At 40.6% G+C, this 26,807-nt stretch overlaps 1 protein-coding gene across 1 annotated transcript in view; it reads right to left on the reverse strand.

Annotated features, from left to right (window-relative positions):
- Positions 1-8,792: 8,792 nt before the first annotated feature.
- The window catches only part of RNMT (RNA guanine-7 methyltransferase), a 130,437-nt gene continuing 112,422 nt past the window's right edge, over positions 8,793-26,807 (reverse strand). The window contains exon 12 of the transcript XR_008970674.1: positions 8,793-8,810. The gene's annotated coding sequence lies outside the window, so the exon portion shown is untranslated. The remainder of the gene's footprint in view (positions 8,811-26,807) is intronic.

Here is a 26,807-nt window from a genome sequence, read left to right on the forward strand (position 1 = left end):
CACTGCTCTCTAACAGGTCGTTCCCCAACCTAGACTGGAACCTGGGGTTGTTCCTGCCCAGATGCAGGACTCTACACTTTCTCTTGTTATATTTCATCAAGTTATTCCGTGCCCAACTCTCCAGCCTGTCCAGGTCTCGCTGGATGGCAGCACAGCCTTCTGGCGTGTCAGCCACTCCTCCCAGCTTAGTGTCATCAGCAAACTTGCTGATAGTACACTCAATTCCCTCATCTAAATCATTGATGAATACATTAAATAATACTGGTCCCAGTACTGACCCTTGAGGCAGATACAGGCCTCCAACTAGACTCCGCCCCATAGACTACAACTCTCTGGCTTCTCTCCTTCAGCCAGGTCACAGTCCACCTCACTACCTGATCATCCAGACCACACTTCCTCAATTTAGCGGTGAGGATGCTGTGGGAGACTGTGTCAAATGCTTTGCTGAAGTCAAGGTAGACCACATCGACCGCTCTGCCATCATCCATCCACCGAGTTATTTCCTCATAAAAGGCTAAGAGATTGGTCAAGCATGATTTCCCCCTGATGAAGCCATGTTGACTGCCCCTCATAACCCTCTTATCCTTGATACGCCTTAAGATGGCACCAAGGGTAAGGTGTTCCATCACTTTCCCAGGGATGGAGGTGAGGCTGACCGGTCTATAGTTACCCGGGTCCTCCTTCTTGCCCTTTTTGAAGACTGGAGTGACATTTGCTTTCCTCCAGTCCTCAGGCACCTCTCCCGTTTCCCAAGACTTGGTAAAGATGATGGAGAGTGGTCTAGCAATGACTTCCGCCAGTTCCCTCAGCCCCCGCGGGTGCATCCCATCTGGACCCATGGATTTACAGATGTCCAGATTGCTCAACTGGTCTCTAACCCACTCCTCATCGACTAAGGCAAACCGCTCCGTTGACCTGGCTTCATCTAAGGTCTCAGGGGTACAGGGCTCTTCAGGACTGCCTGCAGCAGAGTAGACAGAGACAAAGAAGGCATTCAGTAACTCTGCCATCTCTGCATCTTCTGTCACCAGGGCCTCCATCCCTTTCATCAGTGGGCCTCTGGTGTTAGTTTTATCTGCCATGTATTTGAAAAAGCTCTTTTTGCTGTCCTTGACCCCTCTCGCCAGATTTAATTCTAAGGAGGCCTTAGTCCTCCTAGCTGCCTTCCTACATCCTCTAGCAGCAGCCTTATATTCCTCCCAAGTGGCCAGCCCCTCTTTCCATGACCTGTAAACTCTCCTCTTCCACTTGAGCATACCCAGCAATTCCCTATTTAGCCACGCAGGTCTCCTGGCCCTCTTCCTTGACTTCCTACATGTCGGGATGCTCCGATCTTGAGCTCGGAAAAAGCAATCCTTGAATGCCAACCAACTATCTTGGGCCCCTTTACCTTCAAACAGCCTTGCCCATGGGATTTCCCCTAGCAATTGCTTGAAAAGGCCAAAGTTTGCCCTACTAAAGTCCAGGGTTGCAATTCTACTTGCTATTCTACTGGTCCTACCACACAAGATCCTGAATTCCACCATCTCGTGGTTGCTGCAACCAAGGCAGCCCTCAACCCTTACTGCTTCGACCAGACCCTCCTTGTTAGTGAGGATGAGATCCAGCAGAGCTCCTCTCCTGGTTGGCTCATCCACCATTTGCAGGAGGAAGTTATCATCCATACACTGGAGGAACCTCCTGGACTGTGGCTGGGTTGCTGAGTGGTCCTTCCAGCAAACATCAGGGAAGTTAAAATCCCCCACGACGACCACGGCCTGTGACTGTGAGGCCGCTCTCAGCTGCCTGTAGAAGGCCTCGTCAACTTCCTCACCCTGATCCGGTGGTCTGTAACAGACACCTACAACAGTATTGCCGCTGCCAGCCTGCCCCTTAATGCTCACCCACAGACTCTCAACTCGCTCGTCATCTGTCCCTGGACAGAACTCGGTGCATTGTAGTTGCTCCGGCACATAAAGAGCAACCCCACCACCCTTCCTGGCTGGCCTGTCTTTCCTGAAAAGGACATAGCCTTCCATGACTATATTCCAGTCATGTGAGCTGTCCCACCACATCTCTGTAATTGCCACTAGATCACATGATCTTGGTTTTCTACCAAGACATCTGTTTTTAAAAGTATGTCTTAAAACACCAGGGTCATCAGACTTAAATTGAACTTTATAGTCTGGCAAATATAACTTTTCCGTTGTTAATAAAGGTCAATATGCTTTGTAGTGACTTGATGCATCAAGCTCTCAGGAGAGAGATGTTTGGGCTGGTCTTGGCTTGAGAACATTTCCTTTGTTTAGCCGCTCTAGCAATTTTCTACTGGTCAAATAATTCTTGCCTAAGTTTGTATTAGTTTCAGTATATTTGACAGCAATAAGAAGCAGTGACTGGAACCACAACTCTAGAACATAGCATGGTGGGGAGAACTGCAGATACAGGTGATGGCAGGAGGCCCCAGACTGCAAGCACAAGTAGTGGTCGCGCCACCGTCACTATAGGAGGACAGCCCTGTGGATCAGTTGTAGCTGGTTTCTGACTTAACAAGGATTAACTGGGAAACAACGAAAAGAGAAAGCATGTGAGGTTCCATTCTTAAGTGGAAAAAAAATAAAAGTTCAAACAGACTAGGGACTGAGGAGAATGAAAAACAATTCATGAATATCACACTTACCCTGTGAAGACACCAGGACACTCAGTTCTTGGTAAAGCACCTGTCCTGGTCATTGTGGGGAAATCTGAAACATCAGCTTTGAGACATCATCAGAGCAACAACATTCAGCCAAAAAGAAGGTGGAGGTGCTAGGAAGTTTTGTACTGTATTACTAATAAAACCTTTCTGGGTTAATTTGGACTATGAGTATTAGTGACATTGCAACTGGACCCATGATAACTCTTTGTTGTATTTTGATGTCACTGTTAAAGTTAGACTAACAATAATGTCTCAGCTTCATAAATGAGGTTTGCTACCAAAAGGGAGCTCCTAAAAGTCCATACTTTTTGAAGGTAGTGGTATCAAGGTGGACTGTGCATATATAGAACTGTTGGGAGCTGGTTTTAGAAAATTACAGGGGTTGTGAAATTGACAGAGAAAAATGAGAAAAATATACACTAAAAAAGAGCTTAAAAAGAGGTAATTTCATAAATATCACTTCCATTATTTTTCAGTAAAGTACTAGGAGATGTAATTGGAAAATATGCATAAACATTAAAGTGATAAAATCATGTTCATTTAAAAGAAACAGTATGGAAAATCTTTAGTACAGTTTGGTATGCATTTCTAGAAACAAAGGCTAGAAGTTACACAATTGACAGGGCAAACTATTCTTATATGAAATGGTGCAAACAGTAAAAACTTCACCAAACACAACAGTTACTTCATTTTCCCCATTTTATCAACAGTACTGATGACTGAGCTTGGCACACAGTATCTCAAAAACAGTAAACTATGAAATACATTGACTCATTCTATCTAGCTAGAAAAATTATTTTTAAATTTCTCTTCTATACGTCTGCCAAATGGACTGAATTCCAGTTTGGAACTGCAAATATATACTGATTCTTCAGTGAATCAGTGAATCATTTGGCTGGAAATGCCTCAGGGACTATGGATAAACTGAGTTTTATTTACCATTTTAACCAATGAACAAAAAGGGAAAAGTGCTACATTATTTTAAATGAAGTATTTATGATCTACCTATTTCAGTTTGAAAGGATAAGGTGGAAACAAGGGAGTATAAGAGGCTTTTCCATACCCTGTGATATTACCCAAAAATCACATGTAATCATAATCTTTGTACTCCTTTGGCTGATCCAAAAATGTCTGAAGACACATGCAATCTCTGCAGTGGACTGTCAGTCTCTCCAGTAGCAGAGTGATACGGCTACAAAGGCATTAACTATCCAGTCTCCAGCTTTTGTGTTGAAATCTTCCTCAGATTTCTCTTTGTGGCCCTGGGACACTGTTTTTAGACATAGCCTGAAAAGTAGGAACTACCAACAGAATGCTCCCAGATAGCATTAACAGTTTCACAGGGTTGGGGACAAAATAAGAGATGGCAAAGCCACAGGTATGTCCCACATATCTGCACTGGTTTATGAACTTAGACTTTCTTAAAAAGGGATTTTAAAATGCATTCATTTTATTCATAAATTTCCATAGAGTTTGTCCATTTAACAGCAGTGGAAGAGCACCAGAATGATAGCATAGAGCTATCAGGCTGCATCACAGAGGAAGAATTAAATAAATATTCACAAACATTAGTAATGATTTCTTTATTATTAATGACAGATTAAAAATATATTGCTGTGCAAGGAAGACACCTTCCTTCCAGTTCGGGGCAGTAGAGAAATAAAGAACATTACCTAACCCAAATAAAATGCAATGACTGTCATCACTGTAAATAATCAGTATTCACTGCCAGTCTAAGAATACCAGGCAAAGGAGGCAGAGGAAAAGAAAACCAGGAGCTAAAAAGAACTGGGGGGAAAAATCAAGAAGTCTTATAGCCACTGCTGTCTTATTTCCTTCCTTGCATGTTCTACTTAAGCTACAAAACTGTTGCTGAAATGTAGCCTAATAGAAACCAATTATTTGAAACTCCCCTCATGAAGCATAGGAATTACTTGTCCTGCTGAAACATACATGGCATGAGCAACACAGTCTTGCATATGCAAACACCCACATACAGCGGGGAAATATTTCCCATCTGTGTCTGCCAGCTAGCCAGCATCTGGTGTGTCACACAGAAAAAAAAGCAGCTAACTCAATGAGAGCACCATTTTTTCTCCAGTTCTGTTATATCAGGCTTTTGCCTTTTCCTTTTCCATGATAACCACTACTACATTCAGAGAAAGTGAATGAGTTTTGATTGAAGGTTGTTCTACATAACTCATGCACTGGAAGTCAGCAGCAATATTCTCCTGCATACAGCTGAAGTATACAAGAATAACTTTTGCAAGAAATATTGACTGCATATAAACATACTTTTTTTTTTACTACTTCTATTCAGCATTATATTTTGTTTTGTCATATATAGATTTCACTTCACTGATGATTTGTCCCACAGCTTACAGAAAGAGCAGTTCTTGTAGTGTTAAGATTCTACATCAGCTAATAATGTGTTAGGCTTTTTGCAAGAGTAATATTCCCTGAATTATCTCTTGAACTGAAATTTTGCAATAAATATAGAACATAACACAAGTTACTTGCTGTTCTTGTTTCTGCAGTCACCCTAAATCTCCTAACAGTCTTTCTACAAGCACAGAAAAAAGTGAGCATTTTCATATTACTGAAATCTGGTTCAACAATATCAAATTGCTCCTCAGTTTAGCAAACAATATGCTCCATTTTGGAACACAATTTCTTAGTGAAATAACACTGAGATGCCTTGGAATGTATCACAAAGTCAGAAATGCCAGCTCACTTCCCAGCTCAGGTGGCTTAGATGCAAGAAAAAAGCAGGAATTGTTGATGCCCATTATTTCAAATAAAAGCTATGCAATGACAAATTATTTGAACAATAGATCCATAAAACGACAGCAGAAAGATTACAAGACCCTTTCTAGGAACTCAGCATGCTGGGGTGCCTCTCTGAAGGGCCTGTATAGCACTGCAATGGAAGGGGGAATAAACATGATGAGTTAGAAATCTGTGCAGGGCTATGATCTTGTTGGGATCACAGAGGGTCATGCTGCTGCCTAGACGGATCTCAACAGGCTGGAAAACCAGACTGACAGTAACCTCAAACAGTTGAACAAGGGGAAGTGCCAAGACCTGCACTTGAGTAGAATAGAATCATAGAATCATAGAATTGTTAGGGTTGGAAAGGACCTTAAGATCGTCTAGTTCCAACCTCCCTGCCATGGGCAGGGACACCTTATGCTAAATCATATCACCCAAGGCCTCGTCCAGCCTGGTGTTGAACACTGCCAGGGATGGAGGATTCATAACCTCCCTGGGCAACCCATTCCAGTGCCTCACCACCCTAACAGGAAAGAATTTCCTTCTTATATCCAACCTAAACTTCCCCTGTTTAAGTTTTAACCCGTTACCCCTTGTCCTGTCACTACAGTCTCTAATGAAGAGTCCCTCCCCAGCATCCCTATAGCCCCCCTTCAGATACTGGAAGGCTGCTATGAGGTCTCCATGCAGCCTTCTCTTCTCCAGGCTGAACAGCCCCAACTTCCTCAGCTTGTCTTCATACAGGAGGTGCTCCAGTCCCCTGATCATCCTCGTGGCCCTTCTCTGGACTTGTTCCAACAGTTCCATGTAGGAACAACCCCAGGCACCAATGCATGCTGAGGGCTGACCAGCTGGAGATCAGCTTTACAGATGGTGGACACCAAGTTGAGCATGACATAGCAACATGCCGTTGCCCCAACGAAGGCAAATTGTATCCTGGGCTGCAATACGTGAAGCATTGCCAACAGGTCAAGGGAGGTGATCCTTCCTCTCAGCACTGTTAAGGCTAGAAAGCTGGAATGCTGGGTCCAGTTCTGGGCTGCACAGTACAAAAGGCACAAGGATATACTGGAAAGGTTCCAACAAAGGGCCAGGAAAATGAAGAAGAGACTCATCCTTTCCTATGAGGACAGGCTGAGAAATCTGGTATTGTTCAGCCAGAGCATGAGAAGGCTCAGGGGGATCTCATCAACATATAAAAATAACTGAAGGGAGAGGGTGCAAAGAGAACAAAACCAAGCTGTTTTCAGTAGTGCCCAGTGACAGAACCATAGGCAATGGGCACATGCTGAAACACAAGAGGTTCTCTCTGAACATCAGGAAAAACTTGTTTCACTGTGACTGTGACCAACCACTGGCACAGGTTGCCCAGGGAAGTTGTGGAGTCTCCATCCTTGGAGCTATACAAAAGCCCTTTGGACATAGCAACCATTTGTAAGTGATCTTGCTTGAGCCCCTGCTCAAGGATTTGGAGCAGCAGACCTACAGAGGTCCCTTCCAATCTCAGCCACTCACACCATTAGCCAATAGCTGCACCTTTGCCTTTCATGACTGTATCAAACAAAACATGAAGTCAAACACTATTTATGTAAGTAAAGCAATTAAGTTTAAATCAGATTGTGGTACCACAGAATACTACTTTGGAAAAGATAATATTGATAGTGATACCATTGAACATTGTACTACGAAGTTCCAGTTAGCTGGACATAATTCCTATATGGATGGATATGTAGGTAGGTAGATTTGCTTAGCTTACCCTGGCTGTTATTTCAAAATATAAAAGCAAACCAAACTGACAGAAAGAAATACTTCCAGCTCTTTACACTGGCTGCTCTTTTTTTTGTTGTTGTTGCTTTTAACAAGCAAAAGCGCTTTCATTATTAACTTTTCCCTCATGGTTGAATTACTCGGTGAGTGTACAATTGAGCCTATTCAGGCAAATGAAGTTTCCAAAATGATACTCATAGCTACTAGGTAGATGAAAGTGGGATATTAATTTTTTATATAAAGAACAAAGTGCACTACGGAGAAGACAAATGCTAATACCTGATGAAATGTAATTGAGGTTAGGCTAGATTTTACTTAAAACCCATTTTATCTCTTACAATACTTTTTGTTTGTCTGTTATGAAGACGTTACTGTTATTTGCATTGTGGAAGTATCTAACAACCATGTTCAAACTCTGGCACTCCATTAGGCTAGGCACAGTATATTTTAACAACTTCTTTTTCTCAGAGTTTGCAATTTAGAACCTAATTTGAGGATTTACATTATGCAATCAATATCTATCACACTGTTGCTGATAACAAAATGTAATTTTTCTTCACTTTATGACAAGTTGCAGATTCTACATGTATCTTTCTGATGTTTTCTTATATCCTGAAAGGGAAATCTCATAAAGTCACATCTTAAACCTCTCCATTACTGAAGCAAACAAGTAATTACCCTACACCCATGCAACTTCTGAACAGAGCCAGCAATAAGTGACTCTTAGTCATCAATAACCTATAAGAGCCCTGAGACACAGAAAAAGATTCATCTTTCACATTTTAACTCTGAGAAGATAAGAAACCCAGTACATCCCATGTTTCTAGATACTGTAAGAGAAAAACTTTTGCCCAGGAAAATTCCATGGAGCCACACAAGTTAACACTACCAACAATCTTCCCATGTCAAAGTACCCTTCTGGTTACAGAGGTGGGTTTTATTCCAACTGCACTATTAACAGCAACTTGTATAGAGTTGATAACAAATCACTTTTTTAAAAAATTCCTTTTTTTTTAAGGTTTTTAGAGATGAAAGATACCTACAGATAAAATATTATATTGTGAAGTCACAGCCTAAAAACACTAGCATCTTCATTGATACCCCCTTTACAGAGGCTTAATTTCTAGTCATGTATATAATGTTTGTTAAAGCAATACATAAATATTCTGAGGGACAGCTTAACAGAGGGTCAAAGGGATGAATTTTAAATGTTTGGTGTTATCAGACTGAATACTTGAGTCCAGAAGAACAAATCTGGGTGACAGCTATATCACCTGAAAATTACTAGGGGAGATTCAAGTGCAGTGAAGAGAATGGGCTTTAGCACTTCTAATTAGAAGGGGCCAGCCAGGCCTATATATGGTGATTTTGTAACACAGGCAGCCTCTGGATTCATTGAGAGTCAAGCCATTCATCCACAGCAATCCCTAAGCTGCCCTGGGACAGCAGAGACTTACTGTGGTACACGCTGCTATTGTGTGACTTTTTTGTTGTATTCCTTGATGCTGTACCTCTACTTCCACTGTAATCAGAGCTAGAACTGACACTTACTTCAGATAATGTAAACTGAACATAAATTGTCATATAAATTAGCCTAAACCAATAAAAACAATGTAGTGGTGAGATTCTCCGTCTTATCCTCAATCCTTTTATTTACAGCTGCTTGTCTTCCAGCTCAAGCAAACAAAATGCAAGAAACAGATGGTATGATCAGTAATGCTACAGAGTATTAGTTGGAGCAAAGGAGCTGAGCAGTCTTAATCTTCACAGTCATTTGCAGCAGTAATTATGTTCTCAGCATCACCGAGTTACTGTCATGTGAAATTTGCTTCACTTCCACATGTCATTATCTATGCACTCGGTGCAACAGGGAGGTATGAAAGTTTCCGCCTCCCACAGGCAGAGATGAGGAGGATTTGGCATGGGAATCCTGGCACAAATGGAGGGAAAAAATAATTCTTAAAAGGTCTGGAGCTGAACAGAGTGCTGGAAAGTTGAATTCATTGGAGAAAGACTAAGTTTGATTGTCCCAAGTTAAATGCAGATTCATCCAATGTTGGCAAACAGCAGCAGAAGCTCTGGGAGAGCAGTGGGCTAAGGCAGTGAAAAAATGAATAAACAATGGAAAATAAACCTCTCAGATTTAGTCTTTGGTGTAATAATAAAGATGAGCTTGCTTCCCACATCTGTTTCTGTTCTAGTATTAAGATTTACTTCATGCTATGACATTTCTATAGATATTTTTTTTCTTACTGGAATGTGATTTTCTTGGTAACTTCAGGTTCCATGCTGCATCTATTCATGAAACCAAAACATGCATCAAGTAAATGGTAGGAGATAATAACATTTTCTGGTAGTCCTAGCTAGAGAGAATATACCAAAAAATCCATTCCATGAAACATGCTGATTTGCATTTCTGTCACTGCTAAAGCACAAGATAGAATTGGCTCTCTGGGGGATTTTTGGGTTGGGTTTGTATTGTTATTTTTTCCTTATCATAGTTTCAGACTTCATCCTCTGTGTGTGAAATCAGTTCAGACATAATTTTAGCAGAAATTATGCAGTGTGTTAATGTGATGTAGACAGCTCAGTTTAAATCACAGAACCTTTCTTTGAAATGGATGTGCTCATTTTGTGTTGCTGAGGAGAAAAGAAGTGTTTGATTCAATATTAATAAGAGCAGTCTGTAACCATGTCTCTTAAAGTGTAAGAAACTGTTTTCATTGCGGTACACTGTGAACAACTGTACCAATACACTACTCCACGAGATTTACGATTGAATAAGGCTCTATTCATTGGAATAACATCAATCTAAACTATAAACCTTTGCTTTTATAGCCATGTGATTATAAATCAGGGGAGAACTATCCTTTTTAGACACCTGCATCTGACAGGTTATGTCACTGTGGTAAGCAGTTTAATCATCCTGCCAAAAGAACTCCTTTAATGGAGTTACTTTGTTGGAAGTTCAGTGTAACTATAATATAAGAGATTTTATAACATAGGTATGTTCTGGGTTCTTATATGATAATACTTAAAATAAGAAAACATGTAAACAAAGAGAAGGCAGAGAGACTAATGGAAAATAATTTTCATTGTTACAAAAAAATTCTGTATGAGCAATTTTTAACAAAACAAAGGGCTTTTTTGTTTCAAAACACCTCTCCTGAATCTTTTTTTTTTGTTAATAAATCACATTTAATACTCATTTAACTTATTTAATATCACTCTGAAATTGTTCTCATATGGAATGAAGACTCCAGCACTATCTATACCTGCAGCTGAACCTCCCTCATTTCCATGTAAGCCACTGGGTTTTTTTTGGGATGCAGTGAAGATACTAGGAAATGTTTTCAGTTCATTTTTGTTCATATTTTAAATAAATAACTTTGGCCTGATTTTATCTTCACTTACACAGAAATTAAATAAATGAGTACAAAATACTAAAACAAAAATTACTGTATCTTTACATCTATTCTTTGCTCATAGAGATAATCCCTTTTCTCACCTTATAGAAAAACTTCATCCTGTATCTTCACCCTTTTCAAAATAAAACAGCATTTACTATGACACTTAAAATAACAACATTTCTTTTCTCCTGTACACATCCACTCTATCATTTTCAGGAAGTGCACAAAATTAGGGACAGCTTGATAACAAAGGGAATGATATCAGGAATCTTAGTGCTGGGATAAAGAATGAGTAATATTAACCTGAAAAACCACAGGGTGCATGTTAGCTATTCTAATTAGTACCTGACTGAAATGAAATAGAATAAAAAGTATCCATTGAAGTCTCCAAGGAGAAGTAGCACACATCAGCCCACCTGATGTCCTACTGCACTTCATCCCTGCCCTTCCTCATAACCAATTGTGGGACCCCACTCCCCTCCTCGCACTACATTGGCTCAAATGCTGAGTGGCTATTTTGCTTAGCAGAGTCAGCTCCCCAGCTTATCAGAGAGATACCAGTTTTTTATTGTTACATTTGTTTTCCAACATTATAGTTAGCTGAACCAGTTTGGCACAGCAGGTGAGCCTCAGAAGCAGCAGAAAGAGCAGAGAGGTGAAAAGGCTGGTCTGGGAATTAATTTGCTCAGTCTGGGAGGTATTACTTCATGCTTAAGTGCACTGTCTGCAGAACTTATTCATGTAGAGGTACTGTTGTTTCAAAGAAATCAGTCCTGAATATGCATCAACAGTTATATAATGCAATGAATATGGAAATAAAGTAAGTTCACTTGATTCACTCAATGGCTTCATTCAAGCCATTTCTTCTATTATTACTAGTAAAACAGGCTCTTTAGGTCACAAAGGCCGCTTCAAGTTGTTACTGTAATAATAGGATTATCAGCTGTTGAACCTGCAGAAGTGGAAGTATCAACGTAGATGAGGTGTAGAAATCTTCTGAGGCTCTGTGTGTGCCTGTTGACACAGCCAGCAGTGAAAGCAGGAGTAAGATGTGTGCAAACCCACCCAAGGGATGGGGAACAGTGCACCTGGCCAAAGTGACTGACAAGCAATCTGCTTCCTTTTCAAGTTGCGACTGGGGACCTGAAGGGACCTCTTAAACCACTACCTACAATAACAATAGGCATCTCTGCTTAGGCAACGGCTTCCCCTTTTCCCTTTCCTCAGCTGGAGGTTTAGAATGACGGTAGCCGAACTCAGGATATCTTATGTTTTAAGGGCTATTCTGGAAAGAGATGCCAGTGGAATGAATAGTTTATAGGGTTGGAATACATGCTACTTGTTCATTTCTAATGACTGCTCAGTAGGAACATCTTCAAAACCATTAAACAATACAGCCACTCTCCAACAGACACATTTTTCCCTCTCTCACAGCTGTCTCTGCCTGGTAGGAGAGTACTGAAAATCTAAAGCTGTCTTTCAGATCTGAAGCAGAGTAACAGGTCTCAAAGAAAAATTCTTCCAGTCAATTGACAGCTTCTAACTCCTCAAGCTGGGAACAGCTGGAGAATGGCAACCATCTAGACCTTACAATAAAAGCAGGTTTATTCCAAAGGGAAGGACAACAGGATCCGGGGACTTGGGCTAGCATATTAATCAAGTCTCTTTTCACTTTTTCCACCTTATGAGTGGATAACATTGCCACTTGAAACAAAAATAAAAGCCAGTGCTATTTAAATCATATCAATAGATCTTTTTCAGTTTGTCACTTCTGGGCAGGCAGTTGACATCATTGCGCCAACTTCCAGAAGCATTTAATCAGTCATTTGTATAATCACATAATTAATAATAAATCTACAAATGATTGCAAGGTTTTCAGGTACAGGACCCAATAAAACTAGATTAGTGCTGTGTGCAGTTCTGGGCCCCACAATTATATAATATTATATCCTATCCTATCCTATCCTATCCTATTCTGTCATATTCTAGTCTAGTCTAGTCTGTCCTGCCATATCCTATCCTAGTCCGTTTCCTTCCATTCCACAGATTCAGCTGCTTCGCACAACCTTCAGTGCATTGATAACTGCTTACCGCAGGGATCTTCAGCAACCAGTGGAGCAGGAGTCAGCAGTTCAGCTAACCAGCAGCAAAGTTCAAGGGACATGGCAGGGATTAACTGACATAACAAACCTAGACATTTTACAGGTAGGACATAGGAAACTCGTTTCCACATCTGAAGAACAATTTGGCAACCAATCAGAATTTTTTATATTCTGCATTGAATTTCTCTAAGCCTCTCCTGTCAGCATCCTTATTCCATTTTGTGCAAGTAAATCACACGCATCCAGAGAGTCACATAGCCAAAGTGGCTGGCTGTCCATCTGTGAGGAGGAGATATTTTACTCCCTGTTTACCAGCTGCTGTATCCCACTGGTAGCTCATCATCACTCTATGGCAACAACAGCCGTCAGATCCCTTGCTGCTTCTCATGTCCTCAATTGATAAGCCAAAAGTTTAGTTCCTTATTTTAAACCACTTTTAGGTTGTATATAAGTCTAAAAGCATTGAAGAAGCTGTTAATACTCTCCTCTCCCCAGTTTATTATTTTTTAAAGTTTTAGCATTTAAATGGCTTTAACTTCAAAGATAATTTATTACTAAGGTGAATTGAGTTGTACCGTTTCAGAACTCTGCTATTGTTTCTGCTTATCTGGAAATAGTTTTCTGCAGGGTTACATATATAAAAATGTTTATTACTATTGCCCTTCTTTGACATGAAAAATTAATTGAAATGGGAAGTCTCAGATTGTTTCAGGGTAGGAATTGTATCTTGCCAAAGGATTAAGCATGTGAATGTGCCTAAATATACTTCCTTTGACACTTAAAATGAATTATCAACCCTAAAAAATGTTAGCATCCGTTTATATAGGAAAGTAATATTAGAAAATAAATTAAACAAGTTAACAAAAATTAATTTTAAAAGATTAGAGAAGCATTTATTTTTAAATCTGCTGGTGTTTCCTGTTGCTTTGCATACTTGGTCCCAAATCAGTACACTGTCACAAAACTGTATAAACTCAAAAAAGTCATCCCATTAGCACTAAAATGTGATTCTTTGCTTACCGTGCTGTATTTTGTTGCTTCATACAGAGGATTAAAACACTTTCTGAGGCTAGTTCTCAAGACAGTTAAGTACTACTGCATCTCTTGCAGCCTTCCGTTACGGACGCACTAAACAGACTGTTAATACCATACTTTAGAAATAGCACTACAGTCAAACACTGCTACTGGCTGACCAGAAGAGTTCTAAAGTCTCTACGCTCAGTGCTATTCAAAACCCCACTGGACACAGCTTTGAGCAACATGCACGTTGCAATGTTAAAACAGATTTACCCCTTGCTTTGAGCAAGGGGTCAGACTAGATGACTTTTACGATGCCTCCCCAGCAAAATTATGTCCCAGGTCTGTCAATACTGTTTTGGACAAGAGACTGTTGTTGGCCTGTGGGGTTTTTTTTTTTTTTCCTTTCTTTTTGCATTTAGTTAGAATTTTTTTTTTTATTTTCTAAGCATACATTTGTTCTTTGGAGAGAAGGTCACACTTCTGTGCCTCTACTTCAGCATACAGGTTCCTGTCCAAAAAATAGCACTGTGTCCAATCTCATAATAACTGATAATTGTGCTTCAAACAGTTGCTATTCTTATATTATTTCTGACTTTGAATTATGGATCTGACCTAGTGACCAAGTTATAGTTTATTTGATTTGCATAACCTATAGGAAATTGTTCTGGAATTTTCCTGAAGGACAAAATAAAAAAATAAAAGAAGAAAGTCATATGCTGTGAGAGGGGGAGCACAAGGGGGGGCACAAAATTACAAAATGAAATATAGAAACCTTTAGAATCAGTTTTAAGTAGTGTTACATTTGATGGCTTTGTAACAGTAGCGATGGAAAATTACTGAGGTGCATGATACACAGAAAAAAAAACTAGACTACAGCTAGAGAACATACGGAGAATTCTTGTACAAGATAAATCGTTATAGTTGACATAGTTTTAAGAAAAACAGTCTAGAAGAACAGGACACAGGGATAAGGAGTATCTGGGAATGGCAGGTGTTCAGGATGGGCTACAGTTAAACCAACTGGTAAGTAGGAGGATAGGAGGATTATTATGTCTCTGGTGCTAACAAACCAATTAAGCTAGTATAAGCATCTACTGCGCATGCTCCAAAGGCAGCCAGAAGTGATGAAGATTGTTGGAAGAAGTAAACAACCCTCAGAGACCACCACCACAATTCTGCACGCATGCGAGGATCTTTCTGGAAAATGATGTAATCCATATGTAGCCTCATGAATATGTATGTATGCCCAGGGACTGTATAAGGACGGCTTGCAATACTGGGACGCATATTAGGAGGAGCTAACCCCTGTGTCTCCTGGCACTGCAATAAACAATACCTGCTTGTCAGCTTGAAAACTTTGTTGGCAAGTTTGTTCCTGGAGATTTCTCTGAACCGCAGAAATAGAGGTAGCCTAAAATGTCATTGTTTCTTCTTTATTCCTGATTCTGATGCTAGTATAAATTGCCCCAGTGGCTCACTACATTAGTCAGGACTTCATAAACCCCAATCCAAATGTTTAACTTAAATTTTTACCCCTGCACTCTAACATTAAAAATTCTCTTCTGTTGCATACATGAGTCATAAACAGAGATCATGTATTTTCATGTTAGTGATGACAACTGAAGGACAAACATCTCTTCTTTATGATTATGATTCTAGTTAGGAAGCCTTATTTTTTAAACTCATTGCAAAAATTATGACTTTCAAGTGTTTCAAGATGCTCTGCTATGAACTTTGAGTCATCAATTAGTCTACATTGAAGCATAATTCAAAAATGGATAATGGGCATTTTGTGATACCAGAGCCACAAGAACCTTAGTAAACATGGTAATAAGGATTTTACACTGTACAGCAAAAAAAAAACATTAAGTGAAGCATAGTTGTACAAGACAGGATATAATTTACTGTGGCACGTTTAGCAAACATTGTCATTTGAAGAAAAATTTTACTATTACACTACATGACAGGCAGAAGTTGAAGCAATATTTCTTTTCTCTTTACCCGTATATAAATTCATGACAGATATAAGTCCATTCACACATTGGAATTAGTAAACTCAATTCTTTGCAATATCAAGTGGCAGATAAAATATATGCCATATGTCACTCCTTCAAAGGTACTTCTTACTGTGCCAAGGTTCAGGCAAAATCAATATTCTCAGAATCAGTAATCAGGTATTGCTGGTACAAAGTGATTTGAGCAAAGTCATATGTGAACCAGCACCACTTCACAGGCGAAAAGACCACACACAGAAAAATAAACAAACTCTAAAATAACCTGCTAGTTTTCATCTCTCAAAATCAGCAGCCTGTACTGGATGTTATCTATGATTGGTGTAAGGCCAGTTTCATATATATTCTTTCAGCTAGACAAAATAAGTACAAATGTCACTGTGACTTCAGAGGAGCTCACAGCCCCTGGAAGCCGATACTTCCCACCTCAAACATGTGCAGATGCTCATCACAATGCAGGCAGTGATGTGGCCTGCACCTTTCTTCTGCGCCTCTGAGTAACTCTGAGATGACCATCTGCTCTTACCATCAATCTCAGAAGTCTCCCTTATGATTTGAGCTGTCAGTATTTATCAAGACCTGAAAGCTAATTGGAGTCACCAGGTCACACCTGGGAGAAGCCAAGCTAAAGTGCTCCTAGCTGCAAAACCCCCATATCTGTTTTCCCACAGATCACTGCAGCCAACATCACCCACTTTGGCAGGACCAGCAGAGCTCCTGTCTGCGCTTGCTAAGCACCAGTGTTGGACTGTTGGCTGGCTGTCATTTTCTCCCTGATTTGTTTCTTAGCCCTTCCACTTCTGTTTGCCTGAAGGAAGAGGGCATTTGATTGTGGGGAAAACGAGTAAAAACAGTGGCCATGAGAAGGAAGGGCTAACGAAGACTGAACTAAAATTATTACAGGATGCTGCAAGTCTCTCCAAATCAAAGGAGTTTGTAGTTAATTTTTTGCCCTTACTTTTTTTTTTTTCATTTTTATTTTATGAAAGGGAAAAGTGAGTAATTGATGTGGAAAAAAACCCAACTGTTCTTTTAGAAACCTTGTCTGTCAAAACTCAATTTCTACAGAGAATTTTCAACTCAGCTACTTTCCATATCACTCTGACTTTAGTTGCAACAAAGGAAATTTAGTTTTCCATATGAGGAAATGTTTTCTCATAGTAGTAATTGTGAAAAGCAACACTTAAAAAGGTTGTGACATACCCAGAAGTGAAGGCTTCTAATAAGACGTTAGAACAGTAACCTGTGTAAATCAGAATACGTGTAGGTATTTCTGCCTTGGGATGAGGGGATAGAATAGTTCAGCCCTATTTTCTACTTTTTGTAGTTTTGCTGGAGGTATCCAAACCAGCTGTGAATGCAGCTCAGTAGTAATTCTTCTAGACTTAATAGAGCAGAGTCCAAAAAAGATGTCTGTGGAAGGCTGAAGGCTGTAAGTGTTTAAGACTTATAGTCATAGAATCATAGAATAGTTAGGGTTGGAAAGGACCTTAAGATCATCTAGTTCCAACCCCCCTGCCATGTGCAGGGACACCTCACACTAAACCATGCCACCCAAGGTTTCGTCCAACCTGGCCTTGAACACCACCAGGGATGGAGCACTCACAACCTCTCTGGGCAACCCATTCTATCACCTTCTTACAATACTATACAATACAATACAATTACAGAATTAATGCAGTGTTAGGACAAATGATTGAGGACTTATGCAAACCAAAAAGTCAGTAATTATCAAATTAAATTGATCTGATAGAGGTTTGGTAATTTTCATACTTAGTTATTGTGACTACTTCAAAGAGTTTTTTTCTTCTTTTGGAACTATTTATACATGTTTACCGTGGTACTTATGAAATATCATAACTTGACTGACAGGTGTTAGTGTTTTTCATTACACTCCCTGCCCATCATCTCAGATATTCTGTAATGACTTAATATAATTATATCTTTAAAAAAAAAAAGATTCTGTATACAAACTAATTGCCTATGATATTGATTAAAGACAATTAATTCATGCTAATTAAAGCTAATTAGAGATGACAGGTTTCAGTGGGTAGGAGAAATAAACAGAAGCAGAAACAGTTCTCTGTTTGAACATTCCACTTGGATTTTATTTGTGCTCCACAGCTCTTACCTGTATTATTTGGCTTCAGCATTAAACTGCTCTGTGTATAATTGTATATTTAAAGAGTATAAAATGAGAAAACAGCCAGCAACTCTTCATTACTTGTTGTGCTAGGGTTTTTCTCATCACACCTGGACAATTTCTTAAAAGATAACCTTTAACCTATCAAGGAGAAACAAAGCTTGATGAAAGAATCATGGTGAATATGTCTACACATGTTCTTATAGACAGACACAGGTCAGTTCTGCCTCTTCTTCCATACAACCATCTGCAAATCAGCTCCAAACTGAGGCTATTAGTTTAGATTCTATATCCAACTAATGCATCTCTATTGCTTCCTGCTTAGAACCACATCCAAATGTGGAGAGAGTGTGCACTTATTTCTACCTGTGACCTTATATCATGTACCAGCTAGAGCCTGACAAGGTTGGACAATTGTGGCTTTCAGGATTTGAAGGGAAAAAGGAAATAAGAGAAGGCAAAAAGACTGCAAAACAGAAAACAAAACCTGCACTGAAAATCTAAAGGACAGCTGAAAAAGAAAAATGAATCATTCAAAGACATCTCTTTTCTCTCCATATTATCCAGAACATAATCATATTTTTTGTATGCCTCCCCCTGCAACAACAGAAGATAATCAAAGGCCTGTCTCTTTAATCAGAACATAAATCAGTTTAGACACAAGGTTTTGATTAAACAAATACTGCAATTTTAGGACACAATCCAGCAGGGGAACTCAGACATCTGTAATAAAGATGTGTTTGACAAAAAAGCAAGTATGTGTTGGAGGGGGAAGTAACTTCTATTGTCAGTAACCTTTCCCCATGTAGGAATTTAGTTGTTTTCATTTACTGCAGCACAGAAAAATTACCCAGCTCTCCAAATATGCATAAGAACTTATGCATGAATTACAATCTCGTTTTCTTGCTGGAACTTCCAGCAAGAGTTAACCTGTACAGGCATCTCATTAATACTACTGTGACTTTATCCCATGAAGTTAATAATCAACCTGAAGAAGGGCTAGAGGTAATTTACTTGCAGTAGAAGTGCTTAAGCACCAGGAAACTTAATGCATTTCACACATTAATTGCTACATACATGCATATTGGTTTGTGACAGAACAAAGTCATTGCACTTCATTGTCAGTTGCAATACAGCCTTGACACAGTTCACAAATCCTACCAAATTGCTTGTGAAATTGCTTGTGCATTTTAGAGACCAGCTAAGCCATAGTAAGACTTTTAAAGTCAAATAGATGTTTAAGTGTTTATCGAATAACTATGTCAAAAACCTGAAATGATTACATATTTGTAAGCTAGTATATTGAAGAACTGCAGGTTTTGTAAAAGACATTAATAGCAAAAAAAAAAAAAAATTCCTCAGAAATCTACCTTTAAGATCTGTAAAGAACATTTCTTTTCAAGATATATATGACAAGAAAAAAAATCCAAACCTCAAACTCCACTGGATTGGAAACACCTAGAATAGCTGTAAAGTGTATACTAAGATAATTCAGTAACCTTTACCTAAAGCAGAGACACAGGGAATAAGCAGAGTGTTAATCAGTCTTTTTCTTAAAGTGAAATGTGTAAAACTGACTATAGTGGCAGACTATAGTGAACTGAAAGATTCATTTCCCTTAAAGGACCCACTGCAAACACTTTTCATGTGAACTAGCATTTCTCCTGCAGTTGAGGAGATGAAAAAGAAACTGGTTAGAATTGCTATACAAACAGAATTCCCCTGAGAAATGCCAAAACATCATCCCAGCATGTGGTCATTATGAACTGTACCTGTGATGTATCTGCAGTGAGGTGGTAGGTGCTTCCTACATGTTACCACTGCAGAGCAACACTGTGCCAGTTCTGTATATTGCATAAGTGGTTGCTCTTGGGAGAAATGTCCATCACAAACAGTGCCCAGACTGCGCTCTGATGATGCACTCTGAGTTGCATCCAGGTCTCACTTACATTGAAATCAATGGCTAAATACCTCTGTGAATATAGAGTGTGTGGTTAATGTCACTGATTGGAGCAATAATTGGTAATTAAGCTGTATTGCAACGGCCTTGCATTCTTGCACCCTGCAGAATACAGGCCACACGCATGCTATGTACTAAATGTTGTTTCAAGGATAGAGTTTGTGCTTGAACAAGAATTTTTGTATTAGAACAGTGTCTTGATTTAAATTATCACTGCTTTATCCTTCACATATTGTCCCTATTGTCAGCTATTGAGAAAATGAGAAACTGAATACATCCATCTTCAACTCTGGGCCTTTGTACTTCAGTCAGATGTTAAAAACCTTCTGTTTCAAAGCTTCTACTTGAGTTTCTGTAAGCGGTATTCAGACCACCTCTTAACTCTTCTGTAGTCTGAATAAATGAACTAGGATCTATTGTTATACGTGCTATAGGCTCAACTTTCTGTAAGTAGCCTAAAGTTAAAGTTAAAAGTTACAGTTTAGCACATATCTTGAGAAATTGCATATTTTGGTAAATACTTGACGCATAGAGCAGTTTGAAAAGAGATGCCTGTTTATAGCACTGCGTGCCAATTATCAAACAATCTTATTTGCAAACTATGGGTTTTCAGACTTCTTGAGCAAGTCCTGCACCACTGCTAGTGGGTGTCTAATCCAGGGACAGCAAGTGTTCTAAACATGCAACTGCTTTTATGCAAGAACCTAACTATTCCTAGTAGATAGGATGCAGGCATAACAAGATTTACCTCCCTGTTTTCAGTTTTGTAGTGGTGATGCCTTAGAGTTTTCATGCAGCGGTTTTAATAAGCAAATCCATAAAGCACAGGCAGCTTATGAAAACTTTTGTATTTATTCAGCATTTTGCATGCACAATCATACCCTTTGCAATGCTGCTTTTACAAAGTAGAGAGATTTAAAAATAGAAATAATCTACAGTGTTGTTTTGAAGATAGCCTTCATTCTCTCAGCATAACGACTATTTCACTTCTTTTTCGATCTCTTTCTTGCTGAGCGTCCTGTATCTCACCATCTAGCACAGACTTCTCCTCATGCGAAAATAAAATAACTCCTTCAACCCCAGTTGTTAGCAAAGATCCAGTACCACAATTACATACAAATGTATTTATAGCTGTGCTATGCATTTACAGGAACATGAATCTCTCTCAGATGGCAAAATGCAGTCACTCTCTTTTTTGCCGTATCATTACCCTAAAAGGTGATAATTAAAACTATTTCAAAGTTCAGATTTGAACAACATTTTGATTACAGACTGTTCAGTATTACCATATTTTGAAATTTCTTTCACTAGCCTTGTATTCCATAACCGAATGAGGATGTCCGAATTATCATTAATAACTCTAAATAGAAATAAATTTAATAATCTGTACACTGGATGTATCAAACTGTACATTTCTTTTTATTTCACTTTCTGAACTATTCCATCTCTCAGGCTTCATGTAATTATGTACCTTCTTTCAAAGTAACATCAAGCTATTTTGAGCTCTGCTGGGAGAAAACATAGCTTATTAGCACACTTTTTGAACTGTTTTTTTTATAAAACGTTTGATTCAACAACTTCAAGAAAGCAGCCAATCTGTGTCACTACTTCCCTAGCTAGATAGCGCCTATGGCAGATCCATCTCACAGGCACATTCTGTATTCACACTGCCTACACACTCTATCACCATGAATGAACTATGGATATAAAATATGGCTGTGGCTGCCCCCTCCCTGGCAGTGGCCAAGGCCAGGTTGAATAGAGTTTTGTGTGACACAGTTTAGTGTGAGATATCCTTGCCCATGGCAGGGGGCTGGAACTAGATGATCTTAAGGCCCTTTCCAACCCTAACTTTGGGGAACAAACGAGGAATTAGAGATGTGCGCACGACTACGGAGGTATGATATAATAGGCATCACAGAAACATGGTGGGATGGCTCCTATGACTGGAGTGTTGGAATGGAAGGTTACAGGCTCTTTAGAAAAGACAGGCCTGGCAGGTGGGGAGGGGGAGTTGCCCTTTATGCTAGGGATAGGCTGGAGAGTATGAAACTCTGTCAGGGGACATGTGAGCAGTCCACAGAGAGTTTGTGGGTCAGGGTTAAAGGGAATATAGCTATGGGGGACATTACTGTGGGGATCTGTTACAGACCGCCTGATCAAGGAGAACCTGCGGATGAAGCACTCCATAGACAGATAGGTAAAGCCTCACGCTCGCAGGCCCTTATTCTCATGGGTGACTTCAACCACCCTGACATCTGTTGGAAGGATGGCACAGCCCGGCACAAGCAATCCAGGAGGTTCCTCGATTGTGTAGAAGATAACTTCCTTCTGCAAGTAATAGAGGAGCCGACAAGGAGAGGTGCCATGCTTGACCTCGTGCTCACCAACAGGGAAGGGCTCGTTGGAAGTGTGACTCTCCAGGGCAGCCTTGGATGCAGCGATCACAAGATGCTCGAATTTGAGATCCTCAGGACAGTGAGAAGAATGTGCAGCAAGCTCACTGCCCTGGACTTCAGAAGAGCAGACATTGGCCTCTTCAGGAACCTGCTTAGGAAGGTTCCATGGGATACAGCCCTAGAGGGCAGAGGGGCCCAAGACTGTTGATTGATATTCAAGGATCATCTGCTACAAGCTCAGGAGTGCTGCATCCCAACTAGAAGGAAGTGCAGCAGGAGGGCCAGGAGACCTCCTTGGATGGATAAGAAGGTGCTGAGGAAAATTCAAATGAAAAAAGAGGCTTATAAAAGGTGGAAGCAAGGACAGGTGGCATGGGAAGAGTACAGGGATGTTGTCCAGGAAGCTAGGGACCAGGTTACGAAAGATAAGGACCAGTTGGAAATAAACTTGGCTATGAGTATTAAGGATAACAGGAAGGGAATCTACAGGTACATAGCAAATAAAAAACAGACTAGGGAGAATGTAGGCCCCCTCAGGAAGCTCTCAGGAGAACTGGCTACACAGGATTTGGAGAAGGCTGAGGTTCTGAATGACTCCTTTGCCTCGGTCTTCACTGGCAAAGGCTCTGACAAAAACACCCAAGTCTTGGAAGGCAGACGCAGTGAGAATGAAGACCCTAGGCCCACTGTAGGAGAGGATCTGGTTCCAGACCATCTTCAGAACCTGAATGCACACAAGTCCATGGGACCTGATGAAATCCATCCGCGGGTCCTGAAGGAGCTGGCAAATGGAGTTGTGAAGCAACTGGCCATCATATTTGAGAAATCACAGCAGTCAGGTGAAGTTCCCAATGACTGGAAAAAGGGAAATATAAGCCCCATTTTCAAGAAGGGGAAAATGGATGGCCCAGGGAATTAATGACCAGTCAGTCTCACCTCTGTGCCTGCAAAATCTTGGAGCAGAGTCTCCTGGAAGGCATGCTAAGGCACATGAAAAACAACAAGGTGCTTGGTGACAGCCAGCATGGCTTCACTAAGGGGAAATCCTGCCTGACCAATTTGGTGGCCTTCTATGATGGGGCTACAGAACTGATGGACAGGGGGAGAGCAGTTGATGTCATCTACCTGGACTTGTGTAAAGCGTTCGACACTGTCCCACATGACATCCTTGTCTCTTAATTGAAGAGACATCGATTTGATGGATGGACCACTCAGTGGATAAAGAACTGGCTGGATGGCCGCACACAAAGAGTTGTGGTCAATGGCTCAATGTCCGGCTGGAGACCAGTAACGAGTGGTGTCCCTCAGGGATTGGTGTTGGGACCGGTCTTGTTTAACATCTTTTTCACTGACAAGGACAGTGGGATTGAGTGCGCCCTCAGCAAGTTTGCCGATGACACCAAGCTGTGCGGTTCGGTTGATACGTTGCAGGGAAGGAATGCCATCCAGAGGGACCTTGACACGCTTGTGAGGTGGGCTGATGCCAACCTCATGAAGTTTAACCATGAAAAGTGCAAGGTCCTACACCTGGGTGGGAGCAATCCCAGGCACAGCTACAGGTTGAGCAGAGAAGAGATTCAGAGCAGCCCTGCAGGGAAGGACTTGGGGGTGTTGGTTGATGAGAAAATGAACATGAGCCGGCTTCAGTGTGCACTTGCAGCCCAGAAAGCCAACTGTATCCTGGGCTGCATCAGAAGGAGCGTGACCAGCAGGGTGAAGGAGGTGATCCTGCCCCTCTACTCTGCTCTTGTGAGACCTCCCCTGGAGTATTGTGTGCAGTTCTGGTGTCTTCAACACAAAAGGACATGGAACTGTTGGAACAAGTCCAGAGGAGGGCCACGAGGATGATCAGGGAGCACTTCCCGTATGAAGACAGGCTGAGGAAGTTGGATCTGTTGAGCCTGGAGAAGAGAAGGCTGCATGGAGACCTCATAGCAGCCTTCCAGGATCTGAAGGGGGCCTATAGGAATACTGGGGAGAGACTCTTCATTAGGGACTGTAGAGATAGGACAAGGGGTAACGGGTTAAAACTTAAACAGGTGAAGTTTAGGTTGGATATAAGAAGGAAATTCTTTCCTGTTAGGGTGGTGAGGCACTGGAATAGGTTGCCCAGGGAGGTTGTGAACGCTCTGTCCCTGGCGGTATTCAAGACCAGGTTGGACGAGGCCTTGGGTGATATGGTTTAATGTGAGGTGTCCCTGCCCATGGCAGGGGGGCTGGAACTAGATGGTCTTAAGGTCCTTTCCAACCCTAACTATTCTATGATTCTATGAAAACCCTAAGTGGTTATGTTCCCTTAGGGTGATTCAGTTGACTGACCATTGGCAGAAATGAGAGGGAGGCTGGGAACAGTCTGGTCTCCCTTCTGACCCATTTATTCAACTTGGTGGCTGAAAACATGGAAAGTCTGAGAAGAAGAGGAGTGCAGCAGTAATAGTGTCCTGCTGAGAAATATGAAGTCCTCATGTCTTTTATTACATATCAGAGGTAAACCATTCGAAGTGTAACACAAGCCAAACTCTGATCAGGAACTGTCTTGTCTTTTAGAGAATGGGTATGAGAGATTTTTCCATGGATCAAGGTGTCTTCAAAACCTGGCTCCCTGATTCATGGAAAGGTCAGGGAGGTTTGGGTAAAAAGAAGAAAATCGAAAGAAATTCCATCTCCAGTGCCATTGTTTCTGGAAATGCTGGGAAGTATCAGCGTATATGGCATTTGGTTTAAGCCGGTTTAAGGCAGGTCTGTCAGGGGAGTTTTCCTTTCTGACTCTGTCTTGAAGGCTGCCTAGGAACCCAACAGGCAACTTAAAAGGAATTGTGCAGTCTGCTGGGACCCTACTCAATGGTGGCTTTGTTCAAAAATCATTCTTTGAGACCTTGTCACCAACTGTAACAATTTTGCCTGTTAAAGGGTCTTCAATTCACTGTAGTTTCTAAATAGTTAAACATCTGCACTGACCTGGGAAATTATTCCATTTGCCAGCGATAAATTGCTTAGTATTGACAATTCCTTATATGTAACAGCCAAATTAAAAATCAAAAATCCCCGTTTTTCCAATGTTTGCTTTCTCTGGGGCCTTTTAATTACATTTAGAATGCAGTTCCAAGGGCTGGTGAGAGACCATAAACAACAATATCCATTAAACCTTGACAACCTCGCATTTAAACGGAAGCAACCCCTTGGGCAACAAAATACACCACCACTACCAAATCACATCAGAGAAAAATACCTGCTAGTTATAAACCTGCAAGGCAGGAAGGTGAACCCCTCAACAAAACATATATAAAATTACACAGTGAGGATTCAGTTTGATGAAAAGGCGTTAAAGCCAAAAGCAATCAGCTTTTTTGAAGGCGTGAGAGTTAGAGATGCAAAAAGAAACTATGCACAGAGATAGATACAAATATCCTGCACTCCATAACTGAGTGTGATAGAAGTTCTAAGACCTCTTGGTGGGAAGAAGAGGTCAGAGCATGTTACCCACACTTTTAATGTCTAATGTAGAAATGTACACTTTTTTTCGTACCATCAATCTACAGACAAAGATATTTTGATCAGAAGTCTCTTATAGGCTCTATATGTCTTCAAGCTTCAGTTTTATTTATTCCTCTAGTCTTAAATTGTACAAAAATCCTGGATACCTAAGCAGCTCAAAAGTTTGAAACTGAGAAGTTTATGCTGAAGCTAGAGAAGAAGATGTTCTTGGGCAAAAAAACCAAAACAGGAAAAAGGTCTAGCCTCTCAGCTCTCAGGGGACCAACATGAAAAAAATCATTTATTACAGAAAGAGAATTTACCTGATCCAAGATATCATTCAGTAGGAAAAGGGTGGCTTTATATTTCAATATGCTATTATCCTGACAATATGATACCTAACTTGTTTTTCATAAAATGAAAATATGAGCCATATTCTAAACAATAAAAGCAGGATGTCTGTCCTACAGAAAAAAATCCCACAGGTCATAAACCTGAGGAATTCATTGGAAAATGATGCTTTGAAGGCTAGAAGTTTACATGAACATGAGGGGAAGCCAGATAACCATATTTTAAAACAAGCAAGCAACCAACTCAAGCTTAAATACCCAGAAGCAAAATCCACTGAACTGAAAAAGTTTGAGCCTTGTTTGTGAGGCACCTACCCGTGGTTACTGCTGTAAGCAAAATACTTCACTAACAGGACCTGAGCTCACTGTAAATATATCCTTACATCCCATCATAGAGCTCAGTGCTACAACAGGTGAGCACTCTCTGCTTGACCAGCTGATTGGCCCCACCAGAAGAACCTGTGGCTAGTACTGAAAATTTCTGTTTCACCACCATTCTCTTGTCTCCTTCCCATGGCACTTACTCCCTATTGTAATCTTGGAGAGCAAAGCAGCCAAATAACCTCCAGAGAGAGGTGCTGTTGCTGTGGCTTTGCCATGGGTCTTGGAAGCAGGGGGGAGCCAATACTGGTCAGTCAAGTCTCATACAAGCTGTCTGTAAGTGAACAGCAGAGGGGTTATGGTGGAGTGGCCTAAGGGTTCAGCTGCCCATGCAAACCCT

The sequence above is a fragment of the Pezoporus wallicus genome, unplaced genomic scaffold, assembly GCF_028554395.1.
Source record: "Pezoporus wallicus isolate ANWC-B61680 ecotype Strahan unplaced genomic scaffold, APGP_CSIRO_Pwel_v1 contig_227, whole genome shotgun sequence".
Taxonomy (NCBI): Eukaryota; Metazoa; Chordata; class Aves; order Psittaciformes; family Psittacidae; genus Pezoporus; species Pezoporus wallicus.